Raw genomic sequence first — 18,881 nt, forward strand, 5'->3', positions numbered from 1 at the left:
TAAGGTTGTTATTACTAACATGTCCACTTTCTTATATATATTTTCACTGAGGTTTTCTTATATGCATATTTTCACTGAGAATCATCAGTATAACTTTTTCTTAATTTCTATTTAAAACACACATGCCATCACTGATTTTGAAAATTCCATTTCTGTCCTATAAGCTTATTATTCAGGCACGCACCCTAAAATAACAAATAGTTTCACTAACTCAGTGGCTTGCATAAGGCTCTCTGTCTGATAATTAAGCTTAAAAAGCCCAGATATTGGCACATTCATTATTTATACATTTAGCAACCACCTCAAAGCCTTCCCCCACCCGCTCCCCAAAAGCAAATTTATAAATGCTTATCATAAATGTAACTATTGTCTAGTACAGGGTTTCCAACTGTTCAGATGAGGCACCCTGAAACGGTCAAGACCCCAGACATGCTCACGAACATGTCACATATGTGGGTCTTGTGCAAACCTAAAAAACTTCTGGTGCTCTTCTCCCTATAAAATTACAGAAAGGCTTTACTTATAAGTTGTGGGGACTAGTCAGTCACTAAGTAATTATCATGTTGAAATCTCTGGCAGCAATTCCTTAAATGACACCATCTACCTCTCAGCTCTAAAAGTCACTTAAGTGTCTCTATCAAATTATCTATAAAGCAAATAAACTCTAGGAAGATATCTAACACAAATACTCCCAAGGCTGAGAAAAATAAAAAGAAAAGCTTGCTTATAAAGAAAGCTAATTTCATATTCCTATCAGAGAGCCATCAAGTAATACTGCTGGAAAAAATAAAAAGTACCTTACCCAAACAGTTGAATTAAGCAGATGGATTTTGACAGGACCCGAATAATTAAATTTTCTGCTGCAGCTTTAGAAACTCCTGTTCTGAAGCCCATTTTGTCAGCCAATGCTAAAGAATGTTTTTTTGGCTCAGGAACATACAATCCAAACAGTCCCAGAGGAGAAGATGCCTCTCGGTCTCGACACCTTCAGACACTGCCCTTCAAAGAACAACTCTTTTCCCCTGGAAAAGAATCTGCCATGGACATTGTCATGTTAATTGGCCAAATTCAAACACAAGTCATCTCTAGAAACTGCGATAGGAAAACCTTTGGGTAGACTGTTTCAAAACTTTTTCCTAAAGGATAAGAGACATGCTAATAAAAAGTCAACCTTGGCATATTAGACTCTTAACAATTAAGAACCCAAAACCAAAATGCTTTCTGTTGGCTACTGCTGGCCAAGATTTTTTCTCTCTGCTCTTTATTGGGCAGCAAGAAAAGTCACCCAGACTTCAAAACTCTACATGATAATAAATGTTTGGAGGTGGTATGTATCTTGTCACCCTGCTTATTTAACTTATATGCAGAGTACATCAGGAGAAACGCTGGGCTGGAAGAAGTACAGGCTGGAATCAAGATTGCCAGGAGAAATATCAATAACCTCAGATATGCAGATGACACCACCCTTATGGCAGAAAGTGAAGAGGAACTCAAAAGCCTCTTGATGAAGGTGAAAGGAGAGTGAAAAATTGGCTTAAAACTCAACATTCAGAAAATGAAGATCATGGTATCTGGTCCCATCACTTTATGGGAAATAGATGGGGAAACAATGGAAACAGTGTCAGACTTTATTTTTGGGGTCTCCAAAATCACTGCAGGTGGTGACTGCAGCCATGAAATTAAAAGACGCTTATTCCTTGGAAGGAAAGTTATGACCAACCTAGATAGCATATTGAAAAGCAGAGACATTACTTTGCCAACAAAGGTCCGTCTAGTCAAGGCTATGGTTTTTCCAGTGGTCATGTATGGATGTGAGAGTTGGACTGTAAAGAATGCTGAGTGCTGAAGATTTGATGGTTTTGAACTGTGGTGTTGGAGAAGACCTTTGAGAGTCCCTTGGACTGCAAGGAGATCCAGCCAGTCCATTCTGAAGGAGATCAGCCCTGGGATTTCTTTGGAAGGAATGATGCTGAAGCTGAAACTCTAGTACTTTGGCCACCTCATGCAAAGAGTTGACTCATTGGAAAAAACTCTGGGATGCTGGGAGGGATTGAGGGCAGGAGGAGAAGGGGACGCCAGAGGATGAGATGGCTGGATGGCATCACTGACTCAATGGACGTGAGTCTGAGTGAACTCCGGGAGTTGGTGATGGACAGGGAGGCCTGGCCTGCTGCGATTGATGGGGTCGCAAGGAGTCAGACATGACTGAGCAACTGAACTGAACTGAATTGATGGAGAAGTTTTCAACCACATATAATCCAAAACTTTGTATCAACCAGCAGTCTTGCTTTTGCTTGAATCTGAAGCAAATTTCATTCCAGATCTGTTCACAAGGAGTAGAAATCTATATTTAAAGGTGAGCCACTGAAGGTCCCACGGAGCCGGGCTCCCGTGTCCAGGCTCCTATACAAGGCAACCAGTGGAGGGGACCGAGGGACAAACACAGAAGAAAAAGCCCTCTTTGATGAGATAAGGTCAGGCCACTTAAGGTGCCAGTTCTCTTGCTCTCTGTACGTCCCCTGCTTGCCCAGCGCCTGCTTCACCTACACCTACTCGAATAACTGACATTCCTTTCCCCCAGCTCCAACTATTGATTGTTCTAATCTGTACAGCAGAACATCTCCACCTGTAACAATCAAAGGGGTGATGAGGGGCATGCCCCTCTGCTAGTTTCCCTGGTAACCACTGAGTCAATCTGAGGTTGGTTCCCCATATAACTTGAATCCGCCCCCTCCCACTGGGAGCAAAGATGGCTCCCGTGCCCCACCCGTCATGACACGCCCGCACACTGTGGCTGTCCCTTTAGGACCTTGCTTCCGACAGGTAAGCTACCCAAACCCATTAAGCCACTGATGTCTCTTTCGCTAACTCTGGGCTCTTTCTTTAGTCCAGAGGCTGAGCAAGTCCAGAGCTTGCAGACCTGCAGGGAGCAGGCTGAGGAAACTTCCATGAGTGCTGAGAAGCTGGTAAGTAAGGACGGGAGTGGGAAGTTGTGAGGCCTCCACTAGCATGTGAGACTCAAAAGTTTCAGGGGATAATCCCAAAAGTCACAGGGGCAATCCCAGGGTGGCTGCCATTAATCTGTGGAGCCCCATGATGGCTGTCCTTGAAGAGTTGGGGGCTGGCGAGAGAGAACGGAGAACTCATAGATGGCCCTGAGGCTGTGGTGGAAATTCTGGCCACCATTACAGTGGGAAAAAGAGGTTAGACCATAAGGCAGTGGCCACAGTTCTGGGCTGGCCCCTGCTTTTATATTAAGAAAGGCCACAGGCACCAAGCAAACAGTGGAGATGGAGGTTAGGTGCCCAGGTATGGGAAGACATTATGTTAACTGGCCAAGATGTATCAAAGACGGCCTCTGTGACCAGCCACCCAGCCCTCCAGCAGCACTTATATGGGGCCATCTACGAGGGCAGACTTCTTTCCCTGCTCTCTTGGTTAGTAGCCACCTGCCTGCCAAGGAAGAGGATGTGATCAGTCCTCATTGGCAATCATAGAAGATGTATAAGAGAGCAACACCTCCTAATGCTTCTGATACTGTATCAAAGTGAGCCTTTTGGAAATGGTTGGGATTTTATCTTGGGTGTGCGTCTGAGTGTCTCAGTACCTGAGACCAAATCCTGTGTTCTCCTCCTGGTTTTAACCCTCTTTAGGGTGTCCTAGTAACTTGAATGGTGATTCATGTTCCTCAGAAAGTGAGGCATGTGAATATAAATGAATGATACATATGATTGTCTATTACTGTTATTCATTTAAACAGAATTGGCTGTTTATAAACTGAAGAAATTCCTGAAAGTGTCCAGGATGGGACTCGATGTTTTAAAACTGGTTTTTGCACATGTGGTTAGAGGAAGCTAGCTTTCTATTAATAGAAGGAATTGGTATTTCTCTTCTTGTGCCTTTGAGATATAAATGATCTACCTGGGCTTTCTGGAACTTTAATCACCTGTGATTCCTGAGAGTGAAGGGAAAAAAGCCTTTTTAAACTTTAGTAGGAAAACTGTGAGATCTGTGTCTATGTATGTAGATATGTTCATGTGTATTTTATAAATGTGAAGTGTCTCTCCTTCCAAATGACTTTGCCAAAATTGGTTTGTGGATGAGTTCTGTTTAATTGGCTTAAAAAATTTAGCACTCAAATAAATTCTCAGAAATATAGAAGAAACTCCAGAATGAAATTCAGGTTCATGTGATCTGCGAAATATTAGAATTAAACCCATATCTGGTATTGAAACTAGCTTAAGCTTGTTAGTTTGATTAATATAGACATGTCTTTAGTCATCAGTGTTAAATATATCTGTTGTGCCTAGGCTTATCTGAGACCAAATATGACCTTATTATACCTGTTGCAAATTTGTCAGCAGCGAAAATAACTTGATAAGATGAAACTTTAAGTAAATAAGAGCCTTTAAGTAAACTCTATAGGAATAATTATGTTTTGGGAATGTTTATCCAAAGCGGTTCCTCGAGATTTTGGTAACCATGACCTGCCCACTGTCTGTCGCACACAGTAGGATGTGTACCTTGTTTCAGACGTGTAAGATCCCCCTCGCCATTAAACCACTGATGTCTCTGTTGCTGTCTGGGCTCTTTGGTCTCAAAGTTGGGCAAGTACAGGGCTTGCAGGCCTGCAGGGTACAGCCCAACAGATGGATAAAAGGTGCCATTCCCCCCAAAACTACCCTCCCTGCCTACAAAAACAAAGCAAAGTGAACAACATTCTTGAGATGAGATTTAGATTTCTGGGCCTGAAGGTAAGACATGTGCTACCGAAACCAGCACATTTCTGAGTCATTCCTTTCCTGGCTCTGGAAATGACCCTGGCAGAGCCTGGAGAAGGATGAATTAGTTTCTGGGGCTCCATAGTTGGGAACCTCTGTAGCTTAAACCCTATCTCATCATCTACTGGACAATAAGTTATTTTTGATAGACTTTTTCTGCCTGGTTCATATCTACTGAGGACATAGCTTTTTAAATCATTAAAAGAAATAAATGACAGTTGGAAAGAAAAACTTGAAAGATCTCCTCCATTTGGAAAGAGTAGATTTTAAATACCTGAAAACATGTCAACTTTGGCTACAAAACAGTTTGTGTAAAACTCCTCCCATTATTTGAAACCCCCAAGCATTTGTTCGGAGGAGTCACTCCGAGAGACTGTTACTCAACTAGCTGTGAGGATCTGGTCTTGGCAAGTGCGCAACATGTCTCTTTTGTTTAGAAATCATACTGTGTCAGGCCACCAGTGTTGTGAAATAGTCTTGCGTCTTAGGAACAGTACTGAAGACTCAGTCTGTGTGTGCCTGAAAACTGGAAAAGCTCAGGAAACTGATTCTCTAGGCCAGAAATGAGCAAAGAGGAAGAGCAAGGTCTGATTAAGTGACCTCCAAGTCACTGCTGTCTTATGTTGGGGAGTTGTCTTATGTTGGGGAGGCTCCCTGTACCAGTTCCAGGAGGCCAGGCACTTTGAACATTCCTGGAGGACAGACACTTAGGCCTCTTAGGGATGGATGGACATTATTGTGACATTGCCTCCCAGGTAGAACTGGGGGTCAAGAAAGAAGGAGCAGAAAAGGGTCCTTCGGGTTTAGGAAGACTATAAAAGTTGCTTGATCCCAAAGTGTATACAGTGGAGGGGTATACACTTTATTTTGGGTAGAGTTCCGTATAACTGATGAGAAAACAAAAATATGAATATAGAACTGTACCTTAGCACTGTTTTTTTTTGTTTGTTTGTTTTTTTTAGGAAAATACTTCTTGATTAGCATTTTGCCCCAAGACAGTGATAACATCCTAACAAAAAAAGTAAAAGGTAATCTGATGTGGATTGACTAGGAATACAAAATGCTTTCACCAATAATTTGGTCATACATTCAAACTTAACAACCAAGCCCTAATGGGTACTGCCATCATCCTGATCATCCAAGCCTAGGGACTATTTTGTGAAATTGTGTGGGATACTGAGAAAGAGATTTTCAGTCAAGCAAATCTAGCAATAAGATCCAGCAGACTAAACTGTCAGTATTGGTTTTAAGCAGAGCTGGAAGAAACCAGTAGTTCCCCAAAGGCTGATCCAGTTTTCAAAACTACTGTCTCCTATCTTATCACCCAGTGCTCATATACACATACACAGGCACACACACATACATATACATTTTATACACGTGAAATCAGGCTGAAGAATGATAGGTACAGTCAGAGAACACTGAATCTTACCTGCTTAAGTGACCAAAGAGAAAATTGAGGTTAGAGACTTCTGTGACTTACCTAAGATGGAGGCAAGACTACAGCCCAGCCACCCAGTCTCCTAACCTAGTACTCTTCCTGCTGCACAAGCTGAAATGTCAGACAAAGGCTTTAACCACAGTAATAATAGCCATTCTCCCACTCTCTCCACTTATAGCACCTGTGATCACAGCCAGGCATTTCAATGGCCTGAACTCTCCCTCAACATGACTCCTACCTCTCATCCCTGACACTTCACCCTTTCCACACCCTGACCTCCTGTCTGCAGTCTGTCAGCTGAGACACCAAGGGTCTCTCAGCTCATTTCAGCAAAGCCACAAAAACACAAATATGAGGAGGCCAGGAATGGTGATCACAGAGTTGAGTGGGGCTGGAGTACAGTGTGTTTATGGAAGGAGGTAATGGGACTGTTGGAGAGGAAAGGTATTTTGAGGGTATATTGCAATGGGTCTTTTTTTTTTTTTTTTAATCTTTTGGCCATGCTGCATGTGGTATATGGGATCTTAATTCCCCGAGAAGGGATCTAGCCCAAGTTCCACAGAGTCTTAACCACTGGACTGCCAGGGAAGTCCCTGTGGTGGGTCTTGAATGTCCTGCTGAGAGGTAGAGAATAAAAAAGGCCAGGAACTTTTCTAATACATGGGTCCAGTCTACTTAAAAGAAAACATCTGATCCACCATGACAATTGTTATTAGTTTCTTTCTCTGTTTAATACGTTTGATCTCACTAGAGTAGATGCCCCATGAAGGCAGGGACAATGCCTTATCACTCAGCACCATAGCCTAGGTGACTGACAGAGTGCCTGGCTTACACAGGTCCTGCCTTTGCAGGACTGATATAACAGTTACTGATGGATGCGAACACAACAAATACAGACATGCAGCTCCCCTTACACTTGTCAAATGCAGGCTCTTAGAGTCACTGGCCAACATTTCTATTTTGGGAAGTAAGAATAGCTTACCTGGCATTCTCCCCTCCACCATCCCCATCCCTATAGTTTTCCCCCACCAGTTATAAGAATAGTGGTAGAGTTCTACATTCGTATTTCTGTTTCTGCCTCAGTTACATGGAACCTAACCCAGAATACAATATATTCTCCCCATTTTAAACCTTTCTGGATCAAGCAATTTCTATAGCCTTCTGAAACCCCAAAGACAATATCAAGAGGGTAGAACAATGGTCTAGGAATATTTTCCTGGTGGTTCAGTCTCTGACTCACACCTGACCAAGAACAAATCATTTAACCTCAGTTTGGCTTGTTTTTACTGTATGCAAAATAGAGCCTATAACAATATAAGCCTCCTCCCTCCCTCCAAGGGCTATTCTGAGAATTGGGGAGATGCTATCTTGGAATGATTAGAGCTCCTAAGAACTGGGCTCTCAATACAGAAGTGGTGTTGTTCCCAGGGTGTGTTACAGCTGCTGTTTTCCAGCATGAAAGGTAGAGTTGTCAGGCCTTGTTGGCAAGGAAAGCAAGTTGTGGCTGTGTTGTCACGGTGATACAACAAGCAGGAGGGCAGGTACCTCAAAGGTTTAATGGATCTGATTTCATTCATTGATTTCCTTCTTCTTTACCTCAAACCTCCATTTCCATTATTCTGCATGGATAGGTGTTATTTTTTATTTTCCAAGTTTCCCCAGCTGCCAGAACATCTAGAGAAAAACAAAGCTCATTTAAGACATATAGTTTTCCTGATTGAATCATAGAACCCCAGAGGGTAGTGAAGGTAGGGGACATTGCTTCTTAAGGCATCATTTAGTTAATTCAGTTTAACAATCAGAGAATTTCGGAGTGTTTTCTATAACAGGTATATAAAGAGGAATAAAAGTTGAGACTATGTTTTCTGAACAGATGTATGGTCAGATAGCCATGAGAATACTTAGGAGTGCGTGTGTGTGTGTTCAGTTACTCAGTCGTGGCCAACTCTTTGTGACCCCATAGACTGTAGCCCACCAGGCTCCTCTGTCTATGCAATTTTCCAGGCAAGGATACTGGAGTGGGTTGCCATTTCCTCCTCCAGGGGATCTTCCTGACCCAGAGATTGAACCAACGTCTCTTGCATTGGCAGGCAAATTTTTTACCGTGGAGACACTTAGGGGAACCAGTACTTAGGGGAACAAGTGCAAAGACCTCTGTAAACATCATCACAATCTTTTTAACCTGAACATGACAGTGATGTGAGTTTTTACACCAAATTTGAAATGTCTCAGTAATAAATTTGTTCATTTACGTCTTCACTTATTCATTCTGTACATGGTTTGACTACTTGTCATGATTATAAGTTCCTCAAATGAATGATTCATTTCAACATTCAACTAAGTTTATGTGAAGTAAAGAAGTGAAGTCGCTCAGTCGTGTCTGACTCTTTGCCACCCCATGGACTGTAGCCTACCAAGCTCCTCCATCCATGGGATTTTCCAGGCAAGAATACTGGAGTGGGTTGCCATTTCCTTCTCCAGGGGATCTTCCCAACCCAGGGAACGAACCCGGGTCTCCCGCATTGTAGGCAAACTCTTTACCGTCTGAGCCACCAGGGAAGCCAAGCCCTGTTATGTACCTGGGAAGTTTGTTATGTACCTACTGTATACTAAGCTCTGGGCTAGGCTTTAGAGAAACTGAGGTAAACACTGATTTCATGAATTGTACAGTCTAATAGGGGAAATATATATTAAAGAAATATTTTAACATTTAAACATTTTAATTGCAGTTCTTCTATGAAGGAGTAGAATAGGCACCATAAAAACAATCAGACTTAGTCTCATCGACCCCCATCAATCCCTATAAACTTGAAGTATGGGAGGAGTTTGCGTAGCAAAAACTGGGGGGAAGAGTCTGGCATGAAAGAGATCAGAAAGAACAGTGTGGCCAGAACCTAGTGAGCAAGGCAGAGACTAGCAGGAGGTGAGTATGGAGTCTCAGAGATGAGCCTTCTCCATTTCCTATAATTATTGCCCTCGCATCTAGCAGAGCAAAGTTCTGGAACAAATGAACCAATGCAACTTGGAGCGCTAGAGGTGTCCTGGCCTGTTGGCAAAAGGATGTCCCCCCCAGGGTGGGATCCAGCTTTACCTAATGGTATGAGGCTGGACAGAAGGCTTTCTTAGCTTTGCTTATGCCAAGAACAGCCCTGTAGAATAGAAAACTGCAAGAGTGAAGGTATGAGCTCTCTCACCCACTTTATTATTCATCGTCTTATGATAGTAAAACTAGTGTTGGGGTTGCTGCCGTGGTAAAGACATGCAAAACCTCCGTAAGTCCAAGTGTGGCTTAGAAATTTGGTTTCAAGGTATTGAGTTGCAATAATACAGCATCTCTTAAGCAACTTTATTCTAGTGAAGAGTAGAAGAAAGTAGGGTCAAACTCTGAATGACAACTCAACTTTTCTCGAAGCATGATTGCCCAGTAAGTATATACATAGAAAAAGAGAAGGGTATCTGGACATGCTGGACTTTCCCAGTGCTTTTTGCCATACATTTTTTAAACAAGAAACAGAAGTCACCCCACGATAATTCACAAGAAGAGACTTGCATGACAGAAGTATATACAGAGTTGAGGGCAGGGTTAAGGGAAAGGATAAACAAGAAATGTTGAAACTACCAGGGAGTAGAAAGAATGGAGGCAGTTCTGCTGGGACTAGGGTTTAGGGGATGAGAAGAAGGAGCAGCGCTTCTGGTACCCAGGACAGAAGCAGTAGTTGTGGAGGAAAGAGGTTATGAAGGAGCAGGAAAGATACATCCTGAGACCTCTCTCTCCAGCTCTCCAGGGTCCCTGCAGTGCCTCCTATTGCTGAACCCAATGCAAGCTGGTCAACAAAGGGGCTTAGATAACATGGTCCAGAGTCAGGTCAGCCTCCAGGGTACAGAGCATGGTGGGAGAAGGAAATGGATCCAAAAAGGGAAATAGAGCACATAAAGAATCATCAGCACTAATAATATTAAGGCTCTAAGTATGAGGAGGAAAATATGGTATAGCTATAACAGGAAAGGGACAGAAAATTGCTGGTTATATAATATATACACATACATATATAGGCTTCATATATATACATGGGTTTCATATATATATATAGGCTTCCCTGGTGGTTGGTGGCTCAGTGATAAGAACCCACCTGCCAGTGCAGGACATGTGGGTTTGATCCCTGGGTCAGGAAGATCCCCTGGAGAAGGAAATGACATCCCACTCCAGTATTCTTGCCTGGATTATCCATGGACAGAAGAGCCTGGTGGGCTATAGTCCATGGAGTCACAAAAGAGTCGGATATGACACTAAACAACAACAAACAACATATGTGTGGGTATATATACACAAACATACACACTCTAAACAGTAACGTATAATACACAATGTGATATACAATGTAAATATAACATGTGATAAATTCACAAGTACATCTACGGACTTTTATGTCTATGTCAGCTGTTATAGGGCTTCCCTGGTGGCTCAGGAGGTAAAGAATCTGCCTGCAAAGCAGTAGACTTGGGTTCAATCCCTGGGTTGGGAAGATCCCCTGGAAGAGGGCATGGCAACCCACTCCAGTATTCTTGCCTGGAGAATTCCCATGGACAGAGGAGCCTGGCAGGCTACAATCCATGGGGGTGGCAAAGAGTCAGACACAACTGAGCAACTAAGCACAGCACACAGCTGTTATATACATATATCTTGTGTGTACATTGTGCAAATGTATAATGTATACATGTTTTCATCTGTAGTTAGGCTGAAGATAGGTTTGCATGGGCAGGATGTTCTGGCTACATGGATGGCTGATGCTGAAAATGAGAGGGGAACTACCTGCTATGTTCATGTGTCTGGCATAATCACACACATTGGTTTCCAAAGAAAAGAGTTGTAACCTGACTCTAAAGTCAGTTCTGTATAAGGTAAATACAATAAATACTTTCTGAGGTTCACAGAGTCCTCTCTCCCTGGGGGGGAGAGGAAAGGAAATTCTGATTTGTAGGAAGTGACTCTCAAAAGCCATGTTGACAGACACATTTCTTTTAGGGCAAATGCCCTTCTTCTCCATTCCTATGCATTCCACATTTCTCTTTGCTTCAGGTCTCAATTCAAACGTCATCTTTCCAGCTTTTCAGAGTCATGTTCTTTATATCTTTCTCATATTCTTTATGTGATATCTTATAATGATCTGTCTGCTCAGGGAGCAAAGACATGTCTTGGATTCATTTGTTTCCTCCTAATATTTGGCATCAGAGAAGGCAATGGCAACCCCACTCCAGTACTCTTGCCTGGAAAATCCCATGGATGGAGGAGCCTGGTAGGCTGCAGTCCATGGGGTCGCTAAGAGTCGGACACGACTGAGTGACTTCACTTTCACTTTTCACTTTCATGCATTGCAGAAGGAAATGGCAACCCACTCCAGTGTTCTTGCCTGGAGAATCCCAGGGATGGGGGAGCCTGGTGGGCTGCCGTCTCTGGGGTCGCACAGAGTCGGACACGACTGAAGCGACTTAGCAGCCGCAGCGGCAGCAATATTTGGCATAAATGAAACAAATGAGGGGAACTTGTTTAAAATATACATGAGTGGATGAATCACTTTGTGAATACCACAATGCTTGACTCACGGGGGTGGGGGGAGGCATTCTTATCCATTTGGAGCCTTTCTCTGATGATTTAGGGTCAGAATCTATATCACATTTATAGTCTTTTTTTCCCCTTTCTAGGGAGAGAATTGGAGAAGGCAATGGCACCCCACTCCAGTACTCTTGCCTGGAAAATCCCATGGATGGAAGAGCCTGGTGGGCTGCAATCCATGGGGTCGCTAAGAGTCGGACACGACTGAACGACTTCACTTTCACTCTTCACTTTCCTGCATTGGAGAAGGAAATGGCAACCCACTCCAGTGTTCTTGCCTGGAGAATCCCAGGGATGGGGCAGCCTGATGGGCTGCCGTCTATGGGGTCGCATAGAGTCGGACACGACTGAGGCGACTTAGCAGCAGCAGGGAGAGAATGGTAGAAGAGGATAAGGTGGGAAAGAGACTTCTAAGCTCTTAAAGCATGCAACTCTGGTATCTAGATCAAATGAAACTAGGACTTTGGTGAAAGACACAGATGAATCCAAACAAGCACAGAAGTATAGAAGGCTATAATGCCACTCTTTCCACCAACCAGTGACACGGCAAGCTTGTTCAGGACTGAACTCAGGGCAGAGAACTTCTCAGCCATGGATACACTTCCTTACCTGGTAGCTAGAGAAGGAGGTGCCAGCTGCTCTAATGTCCTTTAGGCCAGCAATCCATAGGGAGGTCACTAATCTATAGAGGGGTCATAACAAAATGCAATCCTAGCAAGCTGATGTCAAAAAGGACTCGTAATCTGTCTTTTCCCATGCATAAGTAACTGTACACTGCACATCAATGAGTTTTCCCTAAGCAGCTAAGTCATTGAAAACCATTTATGTGATGCTGGGTATGTATTCTAATGGTTTTAGTCTAAAGGTCAAGCAATGCACAGAAAAGCAGTCAGGAAGCAGGCCAACAGCTCAGGCAGGTAATTGAGCGTGCAAAAGCACTCGCCGCTGTAGTGACTAGTCATCTTTTTGTTTATTTCTCTACTGCGTGGTGTGGAAGTTGGTGTTCTTTCATTTTTTCTTCTCTATTTATGTTAGAAATCAGCCATCAAGATAAGGATTTCTAGAAATAATATTGCTATTGGTGATAATGTATCAGCAGAAGTTGGGCTTTCACTTGGGAAAAGAGAGTCAGGGAGACTTGGGTATCAGTTCTTAAACTAAACCTCAGGTATCCCAGTGAATATTGGAACAAAACAAAACTGAATAGTGGAACAAGAACATTAAAAATATGGAAATCCCCAGCTTCCAGTTCGTTTGGAGACCTGGTTGACCAGATGGTTGGGGAAATACTTTTATAATCTATTTCAGTGTCTGCCTGCAGAGGATGGTGATTCCCCTCCATCTAGCCGTCTGTCTGTCCCTTCACCCAGAAAGCATATATTTAGCATGTAAACAGTAGTGACAATAATGAGTAGCTAGAATTTAATTTATTCCTCATTATGTTGCAAAATAGGTTCAGACGGTAAAGCGTCTGCCTACAATGCAGGAGACCCAGGTTTGATCCCTGGGTTGGGAAGATCCTCTGGAGAAGGAAATGGCAACCCACTCCAGTACTCTTGCCTGGAAAATCCCATGGATGGAGGAGCCTGGTAGGCTACAGTCTATGGGGTTGCAAAGAGTCGGACATGACTGAGCGACTTCACTTTCACTTTCATGTCGCAGAAACCAGCCTCGTTGACTTATATATTTTAGCTCATTCAGAATGCTCCCAGGAGATCACAATTAATAACGGTTATCCAAAACCAGTGTCTTATGGACCCCATGTAGAAAAGCTCTGTGAAGTGAAAGTCGCTCAGTCATGTCCAACTCTGCAACTTTAAGGACTGTGGCCTGCCAGGCTCTGCTGTCCATGGAATTCTGGCCAGAATACTGGAGAGGGTAGGCGTTTGCTTCTCCAGGGGATCTTCCCAACCCAGGGACCGAAGCCAGGTCTCCTGCACTGCAGGTGGATTCTTTACCAGCTGAGCTACCAGGGAAGCCCAGAAGGGCTCTCTACATGGGAACAAAAGAGAAGAGCTGGGTGATAAACAGCCAAGACAAGGAAAACATGTCGTTGAAGAACTATTGTATGTGAACGATTCTTCTCCTCAGACTCAGAGGTCAGACGAGCTTGTCTTCATTAAATTATCTCAGAACACGCACACTGAAGAAGTATCAGCCCAGCCTGAAAAGGCCTACTAACTGTTGAATGGTCCAGGAAGAGAACCTGAGAGGTACTCATTGCCCTGTGGATCCATATTTTGGAAGAATCTTTGCTGGGGAGATTCCCTGTCCCTCTTTCTCGTTCCCTCCCTTCATGGCAGGTTGGTGGCCAGGACCCAGGCTGCATTTCACTCCAGTCCCTAAAGCTTTGTCCCAAGGCCTCCTCCACTGGCTGCACAGTAACTGGATATGCAACACCCAGAAACAGATAAGGATATTCCTGGAAGTGACCACTGTTTTGCTCTGGTCCCACTGCTCTGCTCAGGTGCTACCAGAACAACCAGCCTCAGAATAGATGAGAAAGATAGAAGAAGAGTCTGCCTAACTAGCCAGAAAATCTCACCTCTTCTGCTACCCCCATCCCTTATACATTCACTCCGTCTTGCAGGGTGCAGGCCTCTGGCAGGCTGACTGTTCTGCTGGGACCCTTTGCCCTACTTCCTTCATTCACTCTGCTACAGAGCCACAAAACAAGCAAAAAAAATGCTTGTCAAACTGGGACAGATGAGAACACTAAGTCCTAATTCCCTCAAATTTCCATGTGCGGGTAAGGAAAACACAGGATGACACAGCAGAGCCAGAGTAATGCCCCTAGGTAAGGCCTGAGCCCCAACAGTAGTTTGGTGCCTAAACTCTTGGTACTTTTCTGAGATAAAAGTGAATGCCATTAAGAAGTGGGGGCAAAGACAGAGAACGAAATGTGGACTTTTATTATTAGTTACTGCTGAATATTTGCATCCTATGTATCACTGATTGTTGGCTATGAAAAAACCAGGTAAAGACATTTGGCCACCTGAGTGTCTGGGGCTTTCGATCAATAACAAGCAAGCCTATCAGAGGGCCCCATTTCTGACTGCTCAGACTGAGACAAAGGTCCTTTGTAAACGTAATGCCCCAGAGCGCAGGCTTAGAACTGTGTTGGTGCAAGCCAAAGGAACAGGGAGAGAGAAAAGGAAAAGAAAATCTTTAGCTTTTCTCAGTAGAAACTTAATATTGAGAGCAGAGACTTTATAAAGGAAAAGGCTGTTGGGGAATGATGAGGATCAGGATATGCTAACATCTTTTACAGATTTCCTTCCTGGATTGATAATACAGTCTTTTAATAAAGCTGTATAAGGTGCAGAGCTGGATATGAATTTCCAAGTATGCCAGTTTGATGGCCCTTTGGTGCTGTCTTCTCTCGGATCTGGAGAGGTTACCTACCTTTCTTATTCCTTTTATCTTTTTGGAGGGGAACTGAGTAGAGGGGAAGAAAGAAGTCAGATGGGGGCATGTTCAAAATAAACCCAGGACTCTAAAGATCGTTTTTAGTCTGGAGAGAGAAGAATAATTCTTTTGTAGAATAATTAGTTTTCACTTACATAGATGTCCCTGATTTGGGGATTCCCCAAAGTGCAAGTCATTGCTGGTGACAGTTGTGCCATTCAGGGTCTACTTTTATCTCTGATTGAATGGGCCGTCCGGAATAAAATCAGAGCAGTCAAGTGCAGCCCAAGAATTAGGAGCAAATGTGAGAATTTAGGAACTTTAGTCTCTAACCATGAGTATAAGAGCTAAGTTGGATTCAGCTTCATTCTCTCATCATTTTTATTCAGTTCAGTTTCTCAGTCATGTCTGACCTTTTGCGACCCCATAGACTGCAGCATGCTAGGCTTCCCTGTCCTTCGCCAGCTCCCAGAGCTTGCTCAAACCATCAAGTCAGTGATGCCATCCAATCATCTCATCCTCTGTCGCCCTCTTATCCTCCTGCCTTCAGTCTTTCCCAGCATCAGGGTCTTTTCCAGTGACTGAGTTCTTCGCATCAGGTGGCCAAAGTATTGGAGTTTCAGCTTCAGCATTAGTCCTTCCAATGAATATTCAGGACTGATTTCCTTTAGGATGGACTGGTTTGATCTCCTTGCAGTTCAACGGACTCTCAAGAGTCTTCTCCAACACCACAGTTCAAAAGCATCAATTCTTCGGCGCTCAGCTTTCTTCACAGTCCAACTCTCATATCCATACATGACTACTGGAAAAACCATATTTTTGGCTAGATAGACCTTTCTTGGCAAAATAATGTCTCTGCTTTTTAATATGCTGTCTAGGTTGGTCATAGCTTTTCTTCCAAGGAGGAAGTGTCTCTTAATTTTATGGCTGCAGTCACCATCTGCAGTGATTTTGGAGCCCCCCAAAATAAAATCTGTCACTGTTTCCATTGTTTCCCCATCTATTTGCCATGAAGTGATGAGACCAGATGCCATGACATTTGTTTTTTGAATGTTGAGTTTTAAGCCAGTTTTTTCACTCTCCTCTTTCACTTTCATCAAGAGGCTCTTAAGTTCCTTTTCGCTTTCTGCCATAAGGGTGGTATCATCTGCATATCTGAGGTTACTGATATTTCTCCCAGCGATCTTGATTCCAACTTGTGCTTCATGCAGCCCAGCATTTCACATGATGTACTCTGCATAGAAGTTAAATAAGCAAGGTGACAATATACAGCCTTGACGTACTCCTTTCCCAATTTGGAACCAGTCCATTGTTCCATGTCTGGTTCTAACTGTTTCTTGACCTGCATACAGATTTCTCAGGAGGCAGGCAAGGTGGTCTGGTGTTCCCATCTCTTTAAGAATTTTCCACAGTATTTTGTGATCCACACAAAGGCTTTGATGTAGTCAATAAAGCAGAAGTAGATGTTTTTCTGGAATTCTCTTGGTTTTTCTATGATCCAGTGGCTGTTGGCAATTTGATCTCTGGTTCTTTTGCTTTTCCTAAATCCATCTTGAACATCTGGAAGTTCTCGGTTCACATACTGTTGAAGCCTCACTTGGAGAATTTTCAGCGTTACTTTACTAGCGTGTGAGATGAGTACAATTGTGCAGTAGTTTGAACTTACTTTGGCATTGCCTTTCTTTGGGATTGGAATGAAAACTGACCTTTTCCAGTCCTGTAACCACTGCTGAGTTTTCCAAATTTGCTGGCATATTGAGTACAGCACTTTCACAGCATGATCTTTTAGGATCGTTTTTATTAACACCATGCTATAGTGAAGGAAAAAGTCTGGTGTGCTGCAGTCCATGGAGTTGCAAAGAGTCAGACACGAGTGAGCGACTGAACAACATTTCCTGGGAATAATCTGCAATGAGAAGAAATGGGGGTTTCAGAGCTTTTTTTCTCAGTCATCAGTGGAGCTGGAAACACTGCTTCCATGTAACACTGGACCAAGTGGAGGGAAGAACCCCAAAAGAAAGGCTCAGGTAATGTTAACCAGGAAAGAATCACAAGTAGGCTGATTTGGGGGCCACAGGAAGGTGGAAAAGAAGCCCACCTTCCTGAGAAGCTACCCTGGAGTCTCCAATAAGGGCAGCAACATGGATTCAAGTCTCCTTGTGTTAATTAGTCACTCAAATCATCACCCACTGGACTATTCCCCAGAATGAGTACCAGGCATTTCTTTTACTCAAAAACTCTAACCCTAGTATAGCTTTTAAATTCACATAGTATAATTAAAGTTAGCCATTCTCTGCCCCACTTCAACCGCTGGAGGCTTCTTTCTCCCCAGAGGAAACCACCCTCATTCAGCTCCTGCCTCTCCCTGACACCCCTGTATTTGTGTAATATAGGGTAATTACACAAGGTAACATGCTTACCTTGCTGTTTCTTATTTATTTATTTTAAGGATTATTTATTGGATTCCTGAAAAGAAGATGGGAATGTTGCTATTTTACACACAAACACATATCCACTTTCTTTCTCCCCTCACTCCCAAATAGCAATACTATAATATTGTTTCTTTAACAGTCAGTAGTTGGTGCTCCCTTTTGACGGTGCAAACATGGCTCATCATTGATCCAAGCAGTACCTTGAGCTAATGCCAATGTGCACCCTTCTCTCCCAAATGACTGCCTTTGGGAACTCTGCTTAATTCCTGGAGAAGAGATGTCCAGTTTAGTCTCTCCATTAACTCATAAACATGACTGTCCACTCCCAGCATGCTGCCTTAATTTGCATTGGTCTGCTGCCTCTCTCTATCCTTTCAACTCCCAACCGTAATGACACCTCATGGACCATTTTCTCCAAGAAGCTTGAATCCCACTCGCCCCTGTTGATTTCTGTTGCTTCTAAACAGCCTGGACTAAACAGAATTCTAAACACAATCTGGACTACACAGAGGAGAACACGGACACCCCAGGTAAGAGGGAGCCCATGTCCCTCTGTCGCTGTGGGGGCTGGAGCTGGGCTGCAGGGTGAGGCCCCCAGGTCTTCCTTGGCATCTGGACTACACGATTGAGCTGTCAATTAAATTTGTTCTTACAGTATCTGATGCCATTTTTTGAGTTATTCTTGCCTCCCCAACTGTAAGTCCTCTGAAGGTAGGTCTTCTTTTGTCTTGTACCTCCTCTGTATCCATCCCCCTCGGGAAAGTCCTTTCACAGCATGGTCCTCAATACTTTCTCTAAGGCTACTTCTCAGACATCACTAAATTCTTTCTTTGGGGATCATTATTTTTGCAAGCATGAGCTCTTGACAAATTCTTCATGGCAACCAGTTTTCTCTTAAGCCCTCCTCCCTAAAGAGAAATGGTTGATCACAACCCCGGGGGGAATGATGACCAAGGTAAAACCCTCGGATGGGACCTGACAGTGTGCTGTGCCTTACTTACGCCACATCTGATCAGTTACGGTTTTAGGGCTGTAGTGCCTTCTCATTGTGTTCCTACTGCCTCTTTCTTGCCCCACCCCCATCTCCCACCCCCCAATTCGGGCTTTCGTTTCCTGTTGTCTGCACTGTTGTATGAGCTTCCTGAATCACCCCCTCCTTCCTGTCTTTCACCTCTACACCCATCTGCCAGATCAATTCTTCTGCAGCG

At 43.5% G+C, this 18,881-nt stretch overlaps 1 long non-coding RNA gene across 1 annotated transcript; it reads left to right on the plus strand.

Annotated features, from left to right (window-relative positions):
- The first annotated feature begins 2,217 nt into the window (after positions 1-2,217).
- LOC129641819 (uncharacterized) lies at positions 2,218-18,185 on the plus strand. Its single transcript, XR_008709468.1, has 3 exons — positions 2,218-2,356; positions 2,888-2,966; positions 18,141-18,185. It is a non-coding gene; the product is annotated as an uncharacterized LOC129641819 (long non-coding RNA).
- The last annotated feature ends 696 nt before the right edge of the window (positions 18,186-18,881 follow it).

The sequence above is a fragment of the Bubalus kerabau genome, chromosome 1 (assembly GCF_029407905.1).
Source record: "Bubalus kerabau isolate K-KA32 ecotype Philippines breed swamp buffalo chromosome 1, PCC_UOA_SB_1v2, whole genome shotgun sequence".
NCBI classification, from domain to species: domain Eukaryota; kingdom Metazoa; phylum Chordata; class Mammalia; order Artiodactyla; family Bovidae; genus Bubalus; species Bubalus kerabau.